The 23,505-nt window shown below is 34.7% G+C and overlaps 1 pseudogene; it reads left to right on the top strand.

Moving 5' to 3' along the window:
* Positions 1-4,132: 4,132 nt before the first annotated feature.
* LOC144362809 (uncharacterized) lies at positions 4,133-5,641 on the top strand (annotated as a pseudogene).
* The last annotated feature ends 17,864 nt before the right edge of the window (positions 5,642-23,505 follow it).

Genomic DNA, 23,505 nt, shown 5'->3' with positions numbered 1-23,505 from the left:
TTCTCGGTCCCGAAATGTTCACTCACGATCTTAGGGAATGCTTGATTATTTTTGACTGCTGTAATGTAGTAACTTGCTATGACTTTGGGGTCACTATTAGTTCGAAATGCTTCTAACCACATTATGTTACGAGAGTATCCATCGATTGCACCGTTTATACAAATTCCGTATGATTTTAGCTTGTCGTAGACATCTATATGCCATACGAAATTTGGCCCAAATGAACGATATGCTCGTCTACGTATTCGATGTCTTGAACGCAGTGCTACGCCTTCGGGATCCAAGTCTTTAATGATGCGTCTTACAGTCTCTCGAGTTGTACTAATCCCATGTTGAATGCAGACTAGATGCATCCAGGAAGTTGACCTGATCCACCTAACTGTTGTTCAATAAACAACCCAACAACATCATCATCATCATAAGTTCTAATCTTGCGACGAAAAAATTCTAACTTAGCTAAAATACGTCTCACACTAATATCATAGTTGTGATATGATGCTAGAATGAAACATATCTCCATATAGTGTAAACCAAGGATGAAATAACGGTCTATCAGCTGTTCCCACGAAATAGAAAGTCGTGGCCACGATCGAGATACAAAGTTGCGACCACGAGATAGTAAGTCGTGGCCATGAGATAGTAAGTCGTGCCCACGAAATAGTAAGTCGTGACCATGAGATAGTAAGTCGTGCCCACGAGATAGTAAGTCGTGCCCACGAGATAGTGAGTCGTGCCCACGAGATAAAAAATCGTGGCCACGAAATAGAAAGTCGTGGCCACGATCGAGATACAAAGTTGTGACCACGAGATAGTAAGTCGTGGTCATGAGATAGTAAGTCGTGCCCACGAAATAGTAAGTCGTGACCATGAGATAGTAAGTCGTGCCCACGAGATAGTAAGTCGTGCCCACGAGATAGTGAGTCGTGCCCACGAGATAAAAAATCGTGGCCACGAAATAGAAAGTCGTGGCCACGATCGAGATACAAAGTCGTGCCCACGAAATAGTAAGTCGTGCCCACGAGATAGTGAGTCGTGCCCACGAGATAAAAAATCGTGGCCACGATCGAGATACAAAGTTGTGACCACGAGATAGTAAGTCGTAACCACGAGATAATAAGTCGTGGCAACGAGTTTTAAATTATTTTTTTATTTTCATGTATGTCCCTCATAAGCTTCCGTATTATAGCACCCTCATACTGTCTGAATGAAAAAAATGGGGGGGGGGTGTGCACAGCACAACTGGTTGATGGTGATGTACTGATGTATATCTGTGTCACACATTGTCATTTCGGAACAGTATCTCAGTTGTGTGTGGACGATTTAAATTTGGTACATAAATTAAACATAATTGGGCATTTTTTGGATCAAGTTTAAAATGGTCAACTAGTGTCCATTTTGTTTTAAAGAATGCAGCCAACAAGCCTTATCTCATACATGTCTGGATGGACCAATCAAGTTTAAACTTCACACATACTCGTATATCTATAAGACAAACCGGGCCTATAACAGTGCAATTTACATCATGCAATTTATCATGTTATAAATATAAAGTTTTTTAATTAGTATTCCATTTTGAATTTTCAGCAAGGAGCTATGGGTAAAATTACATTTCATTACAATGACAAAATACTTTCTTTTATAGCTTGAAAATAATGCAAATTAGGTCAAATTTTCAGTGGCCATATAAATATATGATAATAATGATAGAAATGAGAATGTTGCAACATGTTGTAATACTTTGTTTTGCAGTCAACAAGTTGTAACTTGTATAAGCTACTGTCATCAATAAATTATAAAATATATACTAAGAATTAAGCAGTTGTGTCATTAATTTATATTTGTTATATAAAATGAAATCTAGCACTTCACACAAAATACCTTATGGCTTTAACTTTATTTTTTTCATCTAAAGGTGCAAGTGAGCATGTTACCACTCAATGGTAGAAATTTAGTCGTCACAAGAAAAGCCGAGACAGGATTTCGTGTTGTTGTATCTGTGCCTATTACAGGTTACTGAACTTTAAGTACATGTTTATTTATACTCTTTGCAAATACATTTGGAGCTATAAGTCCTGGTCCACTATTGTACTGGATTGATAACCATTCAATGGTTTTCTGCTATCAGCCTATTCTGTTTAAGATCACAGAAATTCAAAACTTCCAGAAAGGGAAGCCATTTTATTGCCAAAATTTTCCGAAATCATGCATTTCTGTCAATTCAGAATCAAATCTCAGTTATGTTATGCATGTTACTTTGTTTTGTAGATCAGATTCAAATATCAACACAAGTCTGACATACCATGCTTTGAGAAATACTTACAGATTGATTCACTACAGTATGAACTTAACATGTATTGCAGCAACTGCTGATGAACAATAGAAATTGGCTGTTGCTGAGCAATTGGAGCAAACAGATTATTGCTGTACGGGAATCAAAGTGTTGTAAAGTATATTCCGAGATCAACAGAGACATCTATGCTAAAAAAAATACAAGATAAAAATGAAGCAACCATATTCTAAGTTGTGTTTTTATTTATGTCTTGAGACTACATATGCGGTAATTTTTTAAGTGATATTTAACACTAAACATCAAAACTATGAACGATATGCAACATGTTCATATGATACAGTGACTAATAACCCTCTTGCTACTTGAAGCACACAATGGCAGTCCTCTACAGTTACCCTGCCTGTGTTTATGTGTGTGTGTCTGTCCGTTCCACTGATATCTCAAGAACCGAATGTTGGTTTTAATGAAACTTAGTGTATATATGCTATGGACTAATGCGCAGATGTGATATCTAGGTTTCGGTTGAAACCCATGCATATTAATTACCTGATTAATTGCATGATAATTAGCTAATGTTAGCTGTTCCTTGACTGTTCCACTAATATCTAAAGAGCCGGTCATTATATTTTTATGAAACTAGGTACATAGATTATTAGTTTTGGGTAAAAGTCCATGCATATAATTAACCTAATTTGCATAAAGATTAGTCAATTTTTGTTTTTCGACTGATATGTCAGGTACAAGTCATCACATTTCAATGAAACTTACATAGATACATAACACGATGCACAGACAGATATGCGAAATATCAATTACCCAATTTGCATAATTGATCAATTTTTAGCTCTTGATATTTCAAGTACTATTTTGCAAAATTTGTTAATTTTTGGCTTTTACACTGATATCGCAAGTAATCGCAATTATTTCAATGAAACTTGGTACATTTATGCTTCAGAACAAGGCACAGACCCATTCAGTTTTGAATTAAAATCAGATCATATTAATTACCAAATTTGCATTATAAATCATATTTTTTTATTCTAATCACATTCCAATGAAACTGACAGTACTTATCTTAATTCAATGATTCTTGGTACATATGTACTCTAACACAATGTGATGATCAAATTAATTGTAGGCTCATATACATCTATAATAATTACCTAATTTCATAATAATTTACCTTTCAGCTTTCCACTAATTTGGTTATGATTAATCATCACATTATAATGAAACTTTGTACATGTTCACACTGAAACAATATACAGACCTAAATCTATGTATGCTAATTGCCTAATTTGTATAATATTTCATTTGGTTCACTGAGGTAAACCACAACAAGATTAGTTTAATAAACATGCATAATGATTATCTATTATTAATCCATTTCTTATATTTAAAACAATCAGATTTAAATTGAATTTATCGTAGAGGTGCTTTGGAATAAATCACACTAAAAACCATGGATCAAAAATCAAATGTATTTTCTGTATGTATTAAATTTTGATAATGTAAATCACATTTTTTTCATGTTGTGCATCTCAAATAGACAAATATTAGTTGCCAAGCTTCTCGTTTGAAAATCAAATCTTAAATTTTGAATTAATTTTGATGTGTCTCCAATACTCTCAGCACACAGGAGTTCTAAGTTTCTTTGATTAATCAATATGTTCAGACTTGTCACATCCACAGTAAATCTGTTTCAATACTCAACTTGCAATTTTTTTTTTTACTGATACAATATAATATTTGTCACCCATCTCAAGAATACAACCGAATGAACACTGATGAAGCTTACCATTATGTTGACACAGATGATAATAGTATAACGTTGATGAACAAATGAACATTGATGATCAATGTCATCATGATACTAAAGGAGAAGAAATAGAAAAAGTAAGTTTTACTATTTCAGTTTTGGATAACTGGTATATAGATTTTTGGAGGGATTAGCAAATTCTTCTCTAGGAAATGGTAGACTTGTGAACATGATTAAATTGGTTCTCCTTGCAAGGTGAATGAAGTTATACGAGTGAAAAATTATTAGTGTAGTTTTAGTCGTTACTCCCTGGTACATTGTGTGATTGGTGGGGGGGTTATACTATACTTGTTCAATTCCTAATTTTCGAGTTGTTTTCCTCGGAATTCCGCTAGAGGCCGTTCCCAAAGTACCCGGATGACAGCCCGTTCAACGTTCGTGGTGGGTAGAAATTCGAGCGGCGTCTGCTGTACCCGTTCCTGTTGCCGAATCATGGAGATTCAAATGGTCAAATATTCACTAAAACTACTTGCGAAATCTCAACACAGACTGATTTGACTGGAGAACAGATTGAACACTTAAATAAAAGGGCAAACGACTATGCTATATTAAAAACAAAGTTAGATAATAAGGACACTTTGAGGCGTTAACTTGTACTGGAGAAAGTTTTTGAATCTGACAAATCGGTTTGTTTACCAAATCGTAAAACTTTGGATGGATTTTTTTTAAGATTTTAGATGACAGAGAAACAAATTTGAAATACTGGAGTGGCAGTCAAAGCGCCAGTAATAAAAACTATCAAAACAAGGGTGGTAAGAAAAAGCCTGCGCCCAAAAGAAAATTAAGTAGATATGATGAATATATTTTAACATTGATGCGACTACGATTGGGGTTGATGTCTGTATTTTTGGGTGATTTGTTTGGCATTTCTTCTACCAGTGTTTCACAAATATTTACAACATGGATAACATATATGGCAACCATATTTCAATGTTTACCATGGCCAAGTCGACAACAAATCGACAAACACATGCCTCTATCATTCAAACTTTTCTATCCTAAAACTAGATGCATTATAGATTGTACAGAGCTTTTTTATACAGAAGCCTGCTACACTTACTGCACAAGTTGTAACTAACAGAACATATAAATCACATAATACATACAAATGTCTTGTTGGTATTAGTCCAGACGGGGCATTCACTTTTGTTTCAAAACTGTGGGGAGGTAATGTTTCAGATAGATTTATTACGGTAAATAGCGGATTCCTAAAACTTGTTGAACCGGGTGATATAATCATGGCCGATAGGGGATTCAATATTCAGGGATTGCTTCTTGAACGTAGAGCAAAGTTAGTTATTCCTCCATTCACTCGAAAATGCAGCTCGGGGAAGCGATTAAACGCAAACGAAATTCTTGGAGCAAGGAGAATAGCAAGACTTAGAATTCATGTAAAAAGGGCAATAGAACACATCACAAACTTTCAGATGTTATCTCATGTTCTCCCACTGTCTATGAAATCAGTGGCAAACCAAATGGTAATAGTTGCAGCAGGAATTTGTAATTTTTTGCCACCCCTAGTGAAAAAATGAATTAACAGACCGAGTTGGACATGCAATTTGTAAAAGCCAAATTGTTATATTATTTTTACATTACGAAATACAATAATAAATATTAAATATGTTGTGAGCGTGTTTATTATAACTTGTTAATACCCATTAATCAGGTATTAACTGTTAACTGCAGGCATTCGTTATTTACATACTTATTCAAACGATAACGGTGATCATAAACGCTACCAACAAATTACAAGTTTTGTGTTATTCTCGGCAGAATGAATTTCATGTAAAAGTCAATTTAGCTAAGGTGTTCTGCCAAAATGGTTCATCAAAATATATTCTTTCGACAGTGATGCCTTTCTTGGTATACAGCACAAAATCACGCCATGTCAGGTGACAGATCGCGAGTTGCATTTGGATTTGTGTATACCAGAACGATGTCTTCTTTTTCAGGCGGACATTGCAGTCTTCATTGACCGCAACATGGTAATTTGGGTCATGCGTTGGAATATTAGACGGATACATATTTTGGTAATTGCTGCTGCATTTGATTTCACATAGACCTTCACCACAACAAACACATGTCACACATCCTTACAAATTACTAAACCAGTATCTTCAATTTTCGCCTTTCTGTGGGTATCTTCGAACTTTTCAAAATACAGCTGTCGTGCAATGGGCTCGTGGCGGAGTCCAAATTCAAGGTGGGGCGATTTAATGGATTGATGATCTGTAATAATATTTTTCTAACGATATAGTTGTCAACATTATCTGTACTCCGCATATCTGCATGCGCGATACTGGCAGTGATATTTGAACCAATACGAACTATTTCGTTGTTCTTGGGAAAGTATGGATATCAGCTGGGTTTCCGATGGAGTAAGTTTATTTGAAAGGTATTGTATAAAGTTTGTATTTGAGTTTGTGTCAGGTTCCTGATGGAATGTAGTACCATTTCAAGAATAGATTGAGGTTCTGTATGTGGATTTGGATCCAACATGTAGTTATAGCATGAGTTTTTGTCCGCAATATTGTAAATAGTTTTTATCAGTTCCCTATTATCTTAGTTTTCAGTTTTTGTTCCAGGATTGTAGGACAATAACGTTGGCTTGGCAATGTCTGGTTGTGATTTATTTCGTCTGATATCAATGTCGTCGATCTCCATCGGGTTCGATTCTTTTTTTGGTTTGTCCCACCTGTATATAACGTCAGTTCCGACGTCAGTTGACCGGTTTTTATGACGAGAATCAAATTCGTGCAAACTGAATAATAACGCTGTGCAATGTTTGCTTGTTCCATAAAAATAAAATTGTAATGACATTGTATGAAAAAAAAGGACTTCCCTCAGTTTTAATAGCGACTGCGACTGTTAATCAGTATACACGTACTTTAAAATACTTGTCAGTTTTTTGCCCAAATAAAAAATAACGAAACATTCACACTTTATTATCCAACATGAATCGAACTGATAGACAAATTGCTACAAGTTATGTAACTACGGAAATGAAAAACGCGTGTCCATTTATATTACTACTGTGTCTGCTGATCGCCTGGTGAATAAAATAGAAAATAAAAATCGAACTTACGCTACACAGTTACAACCACCAGAAACTATTTCAGAGTTTGATTTAATAATAAACCATGGCTTGTAAGGCTTTTCCTTCATGAATGTTTGCCGAATACACTCCATTGCCATAACGACAATAAATTCTGTATTCTGCACATGATGAAGCTTTACGGAAATGATGTGTCCATCTTTATGGAGTAAATAACCATTGTCAAGTCGATAGTCTTTCAGTCTGGCTGTTGTCCAGTCACTTCGATGCAACAAATATGCGAATATATCAGCTATTTCAAATGAAGGCAAAGTATGAAGGTTTTCTTGCCAAGTTGTCACGTTATACGCATCTACCAAAGTTATCGTCGACTCACCGTGGTTTACAGTACGACGACGTTTGTTCGACTCTTCGCGATCGTCTGGCTCCGAAGGACGAACATTTAATTCGTTTTCCAACTCAACAAGTTCAATAAGTTTAGCTTTACGAACATTACTTACATGTAATGATTCAAAAAATAGAATTAAAATAAAACATCCTCAATTAACTACTTTTTTCATGCAGCATATATCCAAATGACCTGACTGTATATTATTATGAATTAGCCACAATTTCATGGTAATTTGTTTTGAGTTTGAGAAATGTTCCACTTCGATTGAATTAAATAAGTTTATTGAGCAAAATGGTGACTGGATTGCGGATAATGGATATCTTGATATCTTCACCCGTAATATCAAAGATGTTGAAGAAATTTGCCATTTTCTTCTGTTACAACACATTTTGTTGAATTACTGTTTCATGTACACATACGCAATGTTATATAGTCACTCAGTGGTTAGTCCTAGAATATATAATGATGAATATCTTTACTGTTTTCCCCACAGACCCTGATCAATCTACATTATGACTTCAGATCCATTGTTAATATTTTTAGTGCACGTCACTTTTTTCGAGATTCGGCCTGATTCAGTTCAAAGTTTAATAGGCCATTTTAAATCAAACTTTGTATGACGACCTTGCATATTTGGTTGCTGTGAAAGCCATATTTCTTTTGAAGATACATGAACAACAATATTTTGGCTTCCTCGTGGTGTTGACATAGACAGTTTAAATTCATTAATGAATAGAGCATTACTTGAATCACATGGTTTTGGAAAAATCTAATTTTCATCCTTTCATGAATAATTTACTGTGTACACTCCATGGATTGTAATGCATGATCTGGATAATTTGAAATTTTACCTTACTTACCTTACTAAAATTCTTACTTATTTTACTAAAATCCAATATTTATCTTTCGATAGACTAGTTGGTCAATTGTATTTGCACATGTTGGTGCTACTTAGTACATTTACGACTTCAGGCCTAACTCGCATAGTTAGCCCACTAGTTTATGCAATGCTCTATACATTAGCTTTTAGTAAATGTATTACAAATTTAAAATAATCTGCAAACAATTCCAATAAAGTAAGATAGTAGTAAACATGCTTGTTGAACATGTTTCACTGCCTGTTTCTATTGCCAATAACCTGCACTCTGGTATTTGACATTAAAACTCCCATTTGTATATCAAATAATGTATTCCATTATCTGATAGTTAAAAATAGATATCAAGTGGCTAATGGCAGTCGGGGTTCTATTAAACAGACCCATTATTTGTCAGGTGTCGTACCTATACTTTGATAATGACAGAAATCAACGACTACTTTTGAAGCCAAGGTCTGGTAAAAGTCCAACCTGTCAAGCATCTAAGACTTTCATCTGATGGCTTCAAAAATAGCTGTTAATTCACATGTATGTGCAAGTAGAGGTACGATACGTTATACCACAAATTGATACTTCAATGTTTTAGGCGGTGATTTTTTATTTTGACAGGGAAAGTTTGGACCAATGTACACCAATGTGACAAAGGATGCTGAACAAAACAACTTTTTTAACAATAGAGAAACGTCAAATAGTAGGAGTTATATATTAATCATTTCTCATTTCAATAAGTGTGGTAAAAAATGTACACTTTCAATTTCTGCATACATCACTACATTTACAATTTCGTTTGACATATTAGTCATGTTAGGTAGTAATTCGGGGTTATTACAAGGATATCTCAAAGTATGCATGAAGACATCGGGAGTATCGACCGGCGCACAGCAAAGGTTGGTGCCACAGCATATACTGTCATGGGAATGCCGAATTCCAAAACAGTTTAGAACAAAATCATCAAACGTTTTTGTGTGGAGTCCGTCAAACTCTGGTGTAAGCAATGTTTGTTTTTATTATTAGATTCCATATTTGGAATTCGCATTTCCTTATATGGTAGGATTAAAATACCCCGTAAAATACTACAAAATTATGGCACGCTGTAACTTATGGTGTTACGGTGAGTGATGTATAATAATATTATAATATGCAGCTTTCTAATCGGTGGTTTGGTTTCTGACCTACTTGATCTTTATAGTAAGTTGGACTAGAAACTTAATTTGTAATGTTTGTTATAAACCATAAAACTGATGCAAGATTTGTTTATTAGTTCGAAATAAAATTTATACAATCACTGTGAATCTGCTTCTACCATTGCCTTTAACTGCCAATATAAATGTTTTGCCTGTTCTGGTGTGTTTGGTGGTAAAAGTTTGTCGCGCTTCATTGCATGGGCAATGTATTCATCAATCTGCTCATCCCTACATAATTAGGTGCATGTGCATGATGGCGAACTCCCTCTGTGATTACCGGTTCAATCATATCTCTCCCACCTAGAAATAAAATAAAGTTAAACTTGTCATGAGAATTGCACTTGCCAGTTACTCCAAAACCTGGTTGATAGTGATGGATTCCCATATTTGTAGAGAATCATAAATTGTTGTATTGTAAGTTTTAGTGAAATTCAACAAATATCTTAAAAAACCTGCATCTATGATACGCAGACTAAATAAAAATCAAAGAATGTTCAGGAAGAACTGTATTTACTATATTAGAAGCACATCTCTAATTCACATAAATTGTGTGTATTGCATACAAAATCTGTGCGTCTTATTTTTCCACCAATTTTTCCTCGTCTCAGATATTACAGTTGTGCATATTAATGAGGTAGACATGTGGTATGTTAGTCATATATCTGCATGTGTTTATCTGCAGCAGTGCTTATTGCATTACACTTATTTACTACTTAATGCATTATAGTTTATTTTATGCAAATTTGGCAATCACTAAGCTATGTATCAAGTTTAATTAAAATTTGCTAAGAGAAATTAGGTAATTAATATGCACAAATTAAGGTGTCCACATATGTGTAGGTTAATACCAATGATTTTCAAACCTTTCAAAATTTGTTCTACATTTTGAAAAGTATGGCCAATCTAAGTTGGCTTTACCTGATAATTAAGGACAGTGATATAGTATATTAGGAATACCACATGGTACACGAAGCTCCTTTTGATACCTGATAGGATGATTGTTCCACTGTGTTATCACTTGATCTAAATCTATTTGTACTATTTTTAAATAGCAATGGCGAATTAGACACCTAAAACAAGACCAGAAATACAATGCAATGCGAATGTCCCAGTTCCTAACATCAATCTACACAATATACTACTAAAGAATCAACCTCCTGGATGAAAGACTTCTGTTGTCTTTGTAGACTCTCTTCCTGTCATTAGCTAATTGTTTTGGATAATTTACCACAAAGTTCTTGTTATATCACAAAAAGGTAGTTTATAAGGCCGTTGTCATAGCAATGAATACCGAGAACCATACAAGGTTACGGAGGTTGAAATTTTGAAAAGTTTAAATAAACTCAAGCATAGTAAAGCGCCAGGTGATGATGGGCTTCCAAATGAGTTTTTTAAATTTTCGGTCCCAATTATTCTTCCTGTTCTAACCCTTCTGTTCAACTTTATTTACAATTCAGGTGACTTTCCGAAAGAGTGGGCATCGGGTGTTGTTATTCCCATATTGAAGCACGGGGGGGAATGACGTAAACAACTACCGGGGGATATCATTATTAAATGTTTTAGGAAAGATTTTTACAGCAATCTTAAATGAAAGGCTAAGTTTATGGGCAGAACATAATGGCGTGTTATCCGATTGTCAATCGGGTTGTCGAAAAAATCACAGTACTATAGATAATATTTGTGTTTTGTATGCTATTGTGCAGAAGTATTTGGCTAAAAGGGGTGGTAAATTTTATTGTCTCTTCGTGGATTTTTCTAAAGCATTCGACAGGATAAATCATTCACTATTATTATATAAATTATTAACAATCGGTATCCATGGTAACATGTTTTGTATCTTGCGTTCTATGTATAGTAATGTTAAGTCTGTGTCAAATCTGAATCTAATCTTTCAAGTTCCTTTGAATGTCCGATAGGGGTCAAACAAGGATGTATGTTGAGCCCTATTTTATTTAGTTTCTTTATTGAAGAACTAAATTTGATGTTGGTTAACTCGGGAAATTTGGGGATTCAAATAACACAAGACATTTATAATCTGTTCGCTTTACTTTATGCAGATGATGTAGCCATTTTTAGTGACTCAATTCCAAACTTGCAGAATTTGATTAATTTTTTATCGCAATTTTGTAGCAAGTGGTGTATGAAAGTTAATTTACAAAAAACAAAAGTTATGGTTTTCCGCAAAGGCGGTCACGCTTCACGAAACGAGAAGTGGTACCTTGAGGGATGCGAGTTAGAAGTTGTCTCCTATTATAAGTATTTAGGTCTCGTGCTTTCTTCCAGGAATATTTGGTCTAAAGCAGTTTCTACTTTAGCGGACCAGGCTGGGAAAACGCTTAGCATTCTTTCATCGGTATCTGTTAAACTTAATGGGGTTCATTTTGACACACATTTCAAATTATTTGATTCAATTATATCTCCTATTCTGTGTTACGGATCAGAAATATGGGGATTTCAATACTACGACCAAATTGAAAAAGGACATAGGAAATGGTGCAGGAGGCTTCTTGGGCTCCCTCAAGGTACTGCCAAAGAAGCTATAGTTGGAGAATGTGGGCGACTTCCAATCTTTGTTTCCACACTTAAACGTTGTATTAAGTATTGGCTTAGACTCTTAGAACTCTTCCGACGAAAATTCCCAGGCATGCCTATTCAATGTTGCGTAATCTCAATGACCTAGGTAGAAATAACTGGGTGACGGCAATTAAACATATTTTGTATTCATATGGCTTTGGGTATGTCTGGCTAGCTCAAGAAGTAGGTAGCAAGGACGTTTTTCTTTCTGAATTTGTACTGCGAGTCTCCGACACGCAGAGACAGCTTTGGAAAGCAAATGCGTCATTGAAACCTAAATTACGTAATTACATTGAGTTCAAGAGTACCTTACAACCGGAGAAATATTTATCTTTAAATTGCAATCTGAAACTCGTCCGCATTTTTGCCGGTTTTTCGTTATGGGGTTTTACCACTTAGAATTGAAGAAGGTAGGCGCGAAGGTGTGCCTTCAACGGAAAGATTCTGTAAAGTATGTCGTGCTAATTTTGTTGAGGATGAATATCATTTTCTGTTGATTTGCCCAGTGTGTAACACATTAAGACGAGAGTTAATCCCCAACATTTTTCATTCCAACCAACCATGGATACATTTCAAAGGCTTGTTCAAGCAACAAATGGTGTTATTCTACGAAATATTTGTGTGTTTGTGTACAGAGCATTTGAAGTTAGGAAACAATTGTTAACAAACTAATTATTATTTAATTCCATGTGATCAATAACCGAGAATATTATCATATTCTACTTGTACCCGTTACATTTTAAACATTGGTTTGATATGTTTGTATATGGGCCGGTGGCCTAGGAAAGCAATAAATACTTATTATTACCATACAAGGTTTTAGAATAAGCTATGCTTTGTGTTATTTACCTCATAATACGATATCATTTCATTGATACATATTCGAACTGGGACACTTGTTTAACACAACTACAGGTTGAAAATTATGGTAATCATACTATACTTACTTGTGTAAATGACTTCTAGAAGAAAACAAATTTTCTTCAACCATTGATGCAAAATATTGACGCCACCATTCAGTCCAGGAGCGCAAAATGAATGGCCAAAAACATTCTATTCTCTAAATAAATAAATGAAGATAAACTAATTAAATAAATGGGTAACAAATTGATTTACAATCACAAATGTTGATTGAATGTATAGTGCAAATATATCAATAAATCATAATAGTCAATGACAATTATGTAGAGTCCAATTATTTTCTATGGTGAGTATGCCAACTTTGATTTAAAATTATTTATTACCTGATTCGCAGTTGACCTCATATAAAAAGGAATTTCCCCAGCAAATTGATCATTTCCATGTTGTTGTAAAAAAAGCTTGTAAAGCTGCAACGGTTACATTCTCCGTTCCTGGGTCTGCTCTGATTTGCAAAGGACATCCTGTTGTCCACAAATGTCACAATAATTACATAGTGGCAATAATCAGTTTCAAATGTAGTCTCTAACATTGATAAAGTGATATAGAATCAAATCTATAAAGTCAACACACAATACTGCAATGTATAGCGCATTAAAACACCATTTTATAACGTCATTGCCTCAGATATGAGGGGGGATATTCACTTAAATATAGGCTTGAATAATTTTTTTAATGTTTGAAGTTATCCCCATCCTTGCCCTATTTATTGAACCAATAATAATCTCTACCAGGGCCACAATTGATTAGGAGAAGGGCAAGCCACGCTCATTAACCCTTAGATCCTTATAAAATCAAAATTTACTTATTGGGAGGTCATTAAGCTCTTTGTTTTGTCACGATTTCAACTATAAGCCAAGGGTGGACAAATTCCCCTATTTTTCTCAGGTTGAACTATTACCAAATAATGACACAAATGTATGGGATAATATACTTTACTTTCATTTATAGTACTTGTAACTAAATCAATAATATGGCCATAAACATAAATTAACTTACACCACTTGTCACACGCAACGTAATATTACCGTAATTGGTATAGTACAGGTGTGATGGTTCAAATACCAAAATGGCAACAGTAACATAAAGACTTCCCTGGCGGCGATGATAACATACGAACACGGAGTCAACAGATGAGGTTTCAACTGGTAATGGTATTATTATACTCTGCAAACATCAAGTACAATAACTCAGTAAAACTCCAAACCTCCAATAACTAGATACTTAAACTCCAAAACAATTCAACGAGATCTCCGATCTGATCTCAGTGCTGAACAACTCCCCTATATATACCCACACTGTCTATAAATAGACCATTACATCAGCATACATAATGAGTCTAGAACTTACTACAAATTTCTAGAATGTTCCATTACCTATTCAACCAGTTTCTAAAATTCCACCCAGACACAGTACGGTTCTAGAACATTCTCAGTCACACGGAAGTGGTAAACAAGTCGTATGCGACACCACTCAAATGCATAAATAAAGTTACATTACAAGGATATGCTCTAAAATACAGGAAATAATAGGGTCTACTTATCAAATAAATGTCAAGTACATTCCAGCTGGTCCGAATGGCGTACGAGTCTTCACCACGTGGCCGGTCTTTGTTGTATCACGAAACTTGCAGAGCGACGTTCCTTTGTCTTGATATTGCGTACAGGTAAGGACTTAGGGCGGCACTGACGAATTTTGCGGATCACTGAAACGACCTGAAACAGAAGACACCTAAAACAAGCTCTAAATTCAAGAAAGGGAAACAAGAGAAAAATAAACAACCACACACGTCGACGGTAAACCAAAAAGTGACCAAAAACCCTCAGCTTTCTTACGCAAAGCATTGTGGATTCAAAAACGCCATCAACGGTCAAAACCACATTTAATCAGACACAGTGGAGAGCGCTATTGAATTGAATTTCTAAATCCAAATACATTTAAATCTGTTTGTAATATTTTATATTTAACTTGTGCCATACATAACAGTTGAAATAAATTTACTTGTGAATAGAGATTTACATTATCCTGTAATAATGGACGACTACGAACATCATAAAAACCTCAAATTCAAATAGTGGGAATTTATAACATACAGTAATAAGCAGAATGTTGTCTTAATATACAATTAAACATGTACCTTTCATTTCATCCACACAGTCGAGGTAGTAATGGGCAATAACGCTCGGGTCACAGTTTGTGCTGGCTGCCTTCACCCATAAAATTGTTCTTGAATAACTGAAATTGATAAGATATTTTATTTTTCCCAAAATAAGCAATACATTATTAAAAAAGCATGATACACACGATATGTGCACATTCAGCTTGTCATAGCTATAACAAAGGATAACTACATTAGATAGTATAATGTCATGTAATATATTGTAGTCTTTCTCATGTACTATAAGAACCATAATCTTAGAGTCATCCTAGCCAACTACCCCTCTCTATTATATAAACTCAGTATCAATTTAGCTAGAACATATGAAGTAACACTCGTCCATATGCCATGTTTGATTTGGGCCCTGAAAATGAGAAAAATATGTTAATGATACAAATATTTCAAAGTCATGTTTATTGTTTCTAGAGTTCAAATGTCAAGTATACATGTCTAATTTCACAGAAAGTTATACAATCACCACACAATCCTCCTTTGAATCATTTCTTTGACCTTATCTCAACATCTTCTGGGTCCAGGGCACGCATTAATTTTGCAATAGTTTGTCTACAGAGTATCATTATGTATACATAAACGCCAATGCTGCCTTATATTGCTGTCTAACTATATATTACAAACACATAGTATAATGGTGTTAGCATACAGTATAATGATGTTAGCATATAGTACAATGATGTTAGAATACAGTACAATGATGATAGCATATAGTATAATGATGTTAGCATACAGTACAATGATGTTAGCATACAGTATAATGGTGTTAGCATACAGTATAATGATGTTAGCATATAGTACAATGATGTTAGAATACAGTACAATGATGATAGCATATAGTATAATGATGTTAGCATACAGTATAATGATGTTAGCATGTAGTATAATGATGTTAGCATACGGTATAATGATGTTAGCATACAGTATAATGATGTTAGCATACAGTATACTGGTGTTAGCACACAGTATAATGATGTTAGTGAAACCAGGGTAATTTTACTGTTTCTTTAATTATATGTAGTTTTCTTTATATTCCTTGTTATTACGGGCCAGTGCGTTATTTATTATGGTAACCCGTATTTGTGACGTCATGGACAAGTTTTGGCCTCATGATTGACGCCCATTGAGACGCGCTGCAATGATTGGTGCGTCCCACGATGTCACGCCACTCCGCGCGCAAGGGAAGAAGGTGCTGAACACAGACAAAATGGCAGGAACTGAAAGCAGGATTGCGCTGGAACCGTGAACACGAACGTGTTCGAAAAGCATCAAGTCGGCGTACATGCACGTAGCACACCCGCTAGAGGCACTCATTCGATTTCCTGCAATCCGGGAAAAAATAACCCAGAAGACACCAAGAGCGCTTTGCGGATCGTATAGCAGCCAGACTTGCGAGGCAAAGGCGAAGAGGTACTAAACATATGTTTGCGACGTTCGGCAGTTTGGTGTGACGATTGCCGAAGATTAAACTTGGACAGATCTGAGTGGACTTTTTGTGGGATTGACATTGCCGCATGTTTTATGTGAAGCACATATTTTGTAATGTTCAGAAACTGTTGTTGCTATGGCATCCTTATATTGAATGAATTATTTGTTTAATACTTACATTTGTATTTTATTTATTTTTATTTGACAAGTTAATTGTTCGTTCCCCCAGGCGGTATAAATGCATGTATGCTCTCCACCACGCCAAATTAGCTAGCCTGAGATTCGAATACGATTATTTTTATGAAATTGGGAGATTCGCACCAGAGCCTAAATCCGGTTATCCACGTCCTTCATTGTCGTTTCTGTTAACTCTATCATGAAAACATACTTAAAAACCCGCATTGTTGTGATGACTAAAACAGCATATTTGCATTTATTTTATATAATTAATGAATAATCAATAAATCACACAGTCCTTTCAATATTTATGTTGACATTGATGTTATACTTTAAATAATAATGTTAAATGTCGTAACAAGAATGTTTTTTTTTTTGCTTTTCATTTTGCACATGGTCCATTACGGCATTACAGTTTCCAAAATGAACGAATGTAGCGTAATTTTCTTCCCCAACTAAGAATGATTTGCGTAACTCGTCCACGCAAATGTGGTTGGAACAACTCTTTTCGAAATTTGTAAAGTGGTTTACTTGTATTTAAAATATTAAAATATCGAATCCCCAAATAACCTTTGTTTGTGGTTGACGACACGCACGCATGCGCGCTGATACTGAAGACAATGTCACTCACTGTACATAACCAAAACTTGTATAATTACCTCAAATGAATATCTTGATGTAAATCCAGTATTTGTAAAATCATGAACTGCGAGTAACCCGTGTGAAATAATGCCTCAATTGCCTCATATTCTGCATTCAAACATAATAATGAAACAAAACATAGCATGATATGTAAGTTTACATTAAAGAATCCTCAAAAAAAATATTTGTTCACTAAACGTGCTACAAATATAAGTTATATGATGTCTTGCAGCGCCTACTATCCATTACATTGACGCCAAATAACTAATGATGTAGCAACCGGGCAATACATGACAAATAAAAGCTAATCTCAACGGAAATTCATTTTAATAAATGTATTGAAACATTACCTACCATTGCTGAATTTTTGAAGAAAAATTGGTCTGTTCATTATGCAGGTTGAAAAAAATGTAAAACTTAAACAATTGTTTGGATTTAGCTCACTTAGGGGTCGCCTAAAACTAAAGGGTGAATTGGAAAATAAATCCTGTGCTGCAAAAGCGTGGCAAACAATCTTGTGAAAAAAGGCCATTCTTGTAAATAAATAAAAAGAAAGTATGCTGCAATGCTAGACAAGATATATTTTGAAGTGTCGAAATACTAGTAATCTCCACATAATATTATTACTGTCACAAGGCTTGTTTTCAATTAATTAATAATGGTAGCCAGAGGAGGACCAAAAGACCTTGCCTTGTGTTGTGGGTTCTTTACTCATTATTGGGGTGACCAGGTTTGGAAATGTACACAAAGTCGACACACACGCTTACAATGACAACACGAAGATATATTACCTTTCAACTCAATATTTAATAACTCAACTATAAATAAAGGGGGAAATGATACAAAGAGGGCATATACGGAACAACTAATATATACACACGGCTTCAAACCCCAGTCACGAGTGACAAGTGACAAGTGACTGGAGTATGTAGAGCCAAAAGTAAGGAAAATAACTTAAGTTTACCAAAAGTATTGTTCTATTCCAACTGTAAATGTCTTAACTATTTGGTGTTTCACCCAAGTGAACCATTTATACCAAAGTTGGCAAAAGTATTGAACGGAGCATTGAACAAAATAACACTCTACGATAATTCTGAAATAATCATTATGCATACCATGTCGACGGTACAGTTCATGTGGAAGCGTAGACCTGCTGCACACGCTGTCGAAATGGAGATGGACACGCCCTATTCCAGATGTCAATAGAGCATTGAACCGGTTACACTCGACGAACCAAAGGCTTTTTGGCAAGGTGGTTTAGATTAATGCGTGAGTTCCTAGGAAATTTACTCAGCTCGCAAAACCATTGGTGACATCCACTAGAAGACTGCATCCATGGCGATTTCTTGACAAATGACAAAAGAGCCGGGCCTTCCGACGCACAAATTTGTACACTCAGAAACTGCTGGCAGGAATGACGTTGACAATAGCTTTTCCATTCATTAAATACCATGCATGAATTAGCATAACAGACAATTAGCATGTAAACCCTCTCCAGTGAGAAATTTCATATGTATTTTGGAACCTTGTGACAATTCCCCCCCCCCCACACACACACGCACACACATACACACAGAGCTACTATAATGGTCCACCCCTTACTTAGTGTGTTTGTTTGCTAATATACTAATGATAATACCGTGTATATAAACCTTTTTAAAAACGTTGGCCATTTTCATTTTACACCGTCTCAGTTTGAATTACAATCAAAAACTTGTCAGATTTTAACAGAAAAAGAAAATTACAGCGACGACGATGCCATGACACGAGCATTTTCCATTCAATCATTTTCTCTCGACAATCCGGTATTTTTGCAAGATCAAGTGATAGAAAATGTTAATTTCAAACTTACCGATATCAGCAATACGTTGTAAAACTTGTTGGTAATATCCCGCAATTATAAATCTACGAAAATAAAGGGCTGATCTGCAGCACCTCGGGACTCGGATATCATTGACCAGTTTGAAAATACCTTATTTGCATATTAAAATTTGAAAAAAAAATTGTAGGTCTTGGATTGTATGTGAAAGCCATGATAGGGACAGTTGGGGGGGGGGGAGTTCCTAAAGGCCCCCTCACTACTAACTTGAACAATCACCCTATCAATCCAGCCTCAAATGTAATTTAACATGCCCCTCCAAGTAACTGCAATGACACAAAGAGGGTATAAACAATTGAAATGGGAGAGAGACACTAGGTGGGCACGTTTAGAGCTATGGGTGAAGTGGTTGTTGCAGACGTCAGGTACACTACTTGTAGTACTCCTCTTATGTTTTTATTATAATTGACTTTGATTTAGATCATTTTAGTCACCTGTGTATGTTTGGCAGTAGCCATGCTTAACACTATTGTTTCGATAGTTTTGTTTTTGGTTCCAAATGAAACTGGAACACCACCAGTTATAATATGTTAATTAATGTAACAGCTTTATACATACCCACTTCATTTATTTGTTTGGAATGGATTTTGTCAAATTCATCTTTCATTTGGTTGAACAGGTTGAACGTGGTTGAACGAGGTTGAACGAAGATGAACTGGATTTTGTCAAATTCATCTTTTCATCTATTTGAACAGGTTGAACGTGGTTGAACAAGGTTGAACGAAGATGAACTGGATTTTGTCAAATTCATCTTTTCATTTGGTTGAACAGGTTGAATGTGGTTGAACGAAGATGAACTCGATTTTGTCAAATTCACCTTTTTATTTGGTTGAACAGATTGAACGTGGTTGAACGAGGTTGAACGAGGTTGAACGAGTTTGGAATGGATTTTGTCAAATTCATCTTTTCATTTGGTTGAACAGGTTGAACGAAGATGAACTGGATTTTGTAAACTTCATATTTTCATTTGGTTGAACAGGCTAAACGTGGTTGAACGAGTTTGGAATGGATTTTGTCAAATTCATCTTTTCATTTGGTTGAACAGGTTGAACGTGGTTGAAGGAAGATGAACTGGATTTTGTAAAATTCATCTTTTCATTTGGTTGAACAGGTTGAACGTGGTTGAACGAGGATGAACAAAGATAAACTGGATTTTGTCAAATTCATCTTTTCATTTGGTTGAACGGGTTGAACGTGGTTGAACGAAGATGAACTGGATTTTGTCAAATTCATCTTTTCATTTGGTTGAACAGGTTGAACGTGGTTGAACGAGGATGAACAAAGATAAACTGGATTTTGTCAAATTCATCTTTTCATTTGGTTAAACAGGTTGAACGTGGTTGAACGAGGATGAACAAAGATAAACTGGATTTTGTCAAATTCATCTTTTCATTTGGTTGAACGGGTTGAACGTGGTTGAACGAGGTTGAACGAAGATGAACTGGATTTTATCAAATTCATCTTTTCATTTGGTTGAACAGGTTGAACGTGGTTGAACGAAGATGAACTGGATTTTGTCAAATTCATCTTTTCATTTGGTTAAACAGGTTGAACGTGGTTGAACGAGGATGAACAAAGATAAACTGGATTTTGTCAAATTCATCTTTTCATTTGGTTGAACGGGTTGAACGTGGTTGAACGAGGTTGAACGAAGATGAACTGGATTTTATCAAATTCATCTTTTCATTTGGTTGAACAGGTTGAACGTGGTTGAACGAAGATGAACTGGATTTTGTCAAATTCATTTTTTCATTTGGTTGAACGTGGTTGAACGAGGTTGAATGAAGATGAATTGGATTTTGTCAAATTCGTCTTTTTATATGAATAAACAGATTAAAGCTAGTGATCTGTACACCAAAAATAAAACAAATTAGGGTCAAATGGAAGAGTCTAAAATGTTAAAAAAATGGTCAAAATTGACTTAACCCAAGTTTCTGTATGAAATGATTGGGCAGATATATTAACCAATGTGACAACATTAGTTTCCTGCATGATATTTTTTCTATATGCATGATTGCATGCATGTTCTGTAATGCAAAATAGTGCACCTGTTGATCATGAAAATGGTTGAAAATATGAAGTAACACACACTGACATCAAATACAAATATACATTAGCAACAATGTCAAATATGTGACCCCTGACACACATTTTTAATTTGGACTATTCAGTAACAAATAATTAAGTGTTGATGGTCCAAACTTAAATGGCAAACATTCTTTCATGCTTCTGCTATGAAGAACGACTTTCATTAAACTGAGTGATTTGTGTGTGTGGACATTTCAGTTTGATGTACATACTGAAATCGAACTATTTTTATTTCAACAATGTCTAACAAACAATACATGCATGGACATATTGGTTCTTTTTTGCCATGAAAAAGAGTAACTGGGAAACACACTTTATATGCTCCCAGTTGCCGGCGGTTTTTCATTGAACACAAGCATACAAGTCATTGCTTTTGTGGCACCTGACACACAGACAATCATTATTTTTGGCAAGTGGTAGAAAACAGAAAGAAGTTAAAATGTAGTATGCTTGGTGAATACTCGATTGTAACTATACTGCCGTTAATTATAAAGCTTAACAATTAATGACATAGCATATAAAGGATGAAATGATGTATGACAACAATAAAGTCAAGAAACAAGCAGCCTCTCAACTGTGATAACTCTGCTGTTAGCAACACACGATTTTAATTAAAGAATTGAAGATATCGTCACAAAATTATTAAATCTGACAGAGGCTCGCCTGTAGTACCTATATGTATAATATCAAAGCAATCTGATTTGCGGTTTTCAACAAGAAGTTGAAAATATCACTTTTCAATAAAAATTACAAAAATATTCACCAAAATTAAAGAATCAAATACATCATCACTATATGTCAGCACTGGCACTTGCAATTTACACGTACACAAACAAGTGATATTCAATGTCCATAGCTTTCGCCTGGCACAAAACCATTTTAAAAAATATATCATGAAATAAACAAATCTAAAGTACATATCAGACTTTCAAGAAGAAGTTGAAAAAGTAAGTCCCTGGACCATTTTCTGCCAGGGGCTAAAACACACATGCAGGGAAAGAATTGGTACTACACAAAATGTTATAATCTTAGTTTTAAATGGTATTTGCCCTAATGAAAGTGTTTGCCCTCATGAAAGTGTATCTCCAGTAGAAGTGCATATAAACTATTAATGTATATTAGATCATTTAAATATTTTTTTCTTTTGTTGTCATTGACGTAAGCACATGGGCAATTAATACGTAATACATAAATTGTAGTTCTAGATAGTGCAGCAGGCTCATGTAAGTCAATAGGTGAGTCAATGAGTTTAATCCAGATTTATATCTTTTATTTTAAACTTTATTGTTATTGCCAATTTTTTGATTTTCAACTCGTCATCAGAAATAGGCTAATAATAGATGATCAATATGCATTTTTTCAATTAATCATGTCTGTGGATTACCAAAAGGAATATTATACAAATTAAGCAATTATTATGCATTAATTTAGGTCTGTAAATTGTTTCAGGGTGCATATGTAAAAAGTTTCATTATAATGTGATGATTAATTCTAACTAAATTAGTGGAAAGCTAAAAAGTTAATTATTACACAAATTACCTAATTATTATGTATGTATATAAACCCAAAACTAATAGTCACATTTTGTTAGAGTACATACGTACTAAGATTCATTTAACTAAGATAAGTACTGGAACAGACTATTTAAGTACAAAGTTTTATTGAAACTGAGCAGGTCTGTGCATTGTTCTAGAGTAGCTCTATAGACAAAGTTTCATTGAAATGAATTAATTAGTACTTGTGATATAAGTGAGAAAGGTGAAAATTGGTTAGTTATGCAAATTGGGAGATTAATATACACAGATTGTTAGCGAAAACTAATCACGTATCTGTATAGTTCTAGATCATCTATGTAACAAGTTTAATTGAAAAGTAATGATTAGTACTTGAAATATCAAAAGCTAAAATTTAGTAATTATTCAAATTAGGTTAATATTCGTACATAATAATTACCTATCAAGTCTGTGCTTGTCCTATGACATCTATGTGCTTAGTACTTGCGATATAAGTGAGAA

The sequence above is a fragment of the Saccoglossus kowalevskii genome, chromosome 13 (genome assembly GCF_978046115.1).
Source record: "Saccoglossus kowalevskii chromosome 13, keSacKowa6.1, whole genome shotgun sequence".
NCBI lineage: Eukaryota > Metazoa > Hemichordata > Enteropneusta > Harrimaniidae > Saccoglossus > Saccoglossus kowalevskii.
Note: the sequence above shows the minus strand (reverse complement) of the source record. Positions and strands in the feature narration are given on the sequence as shown.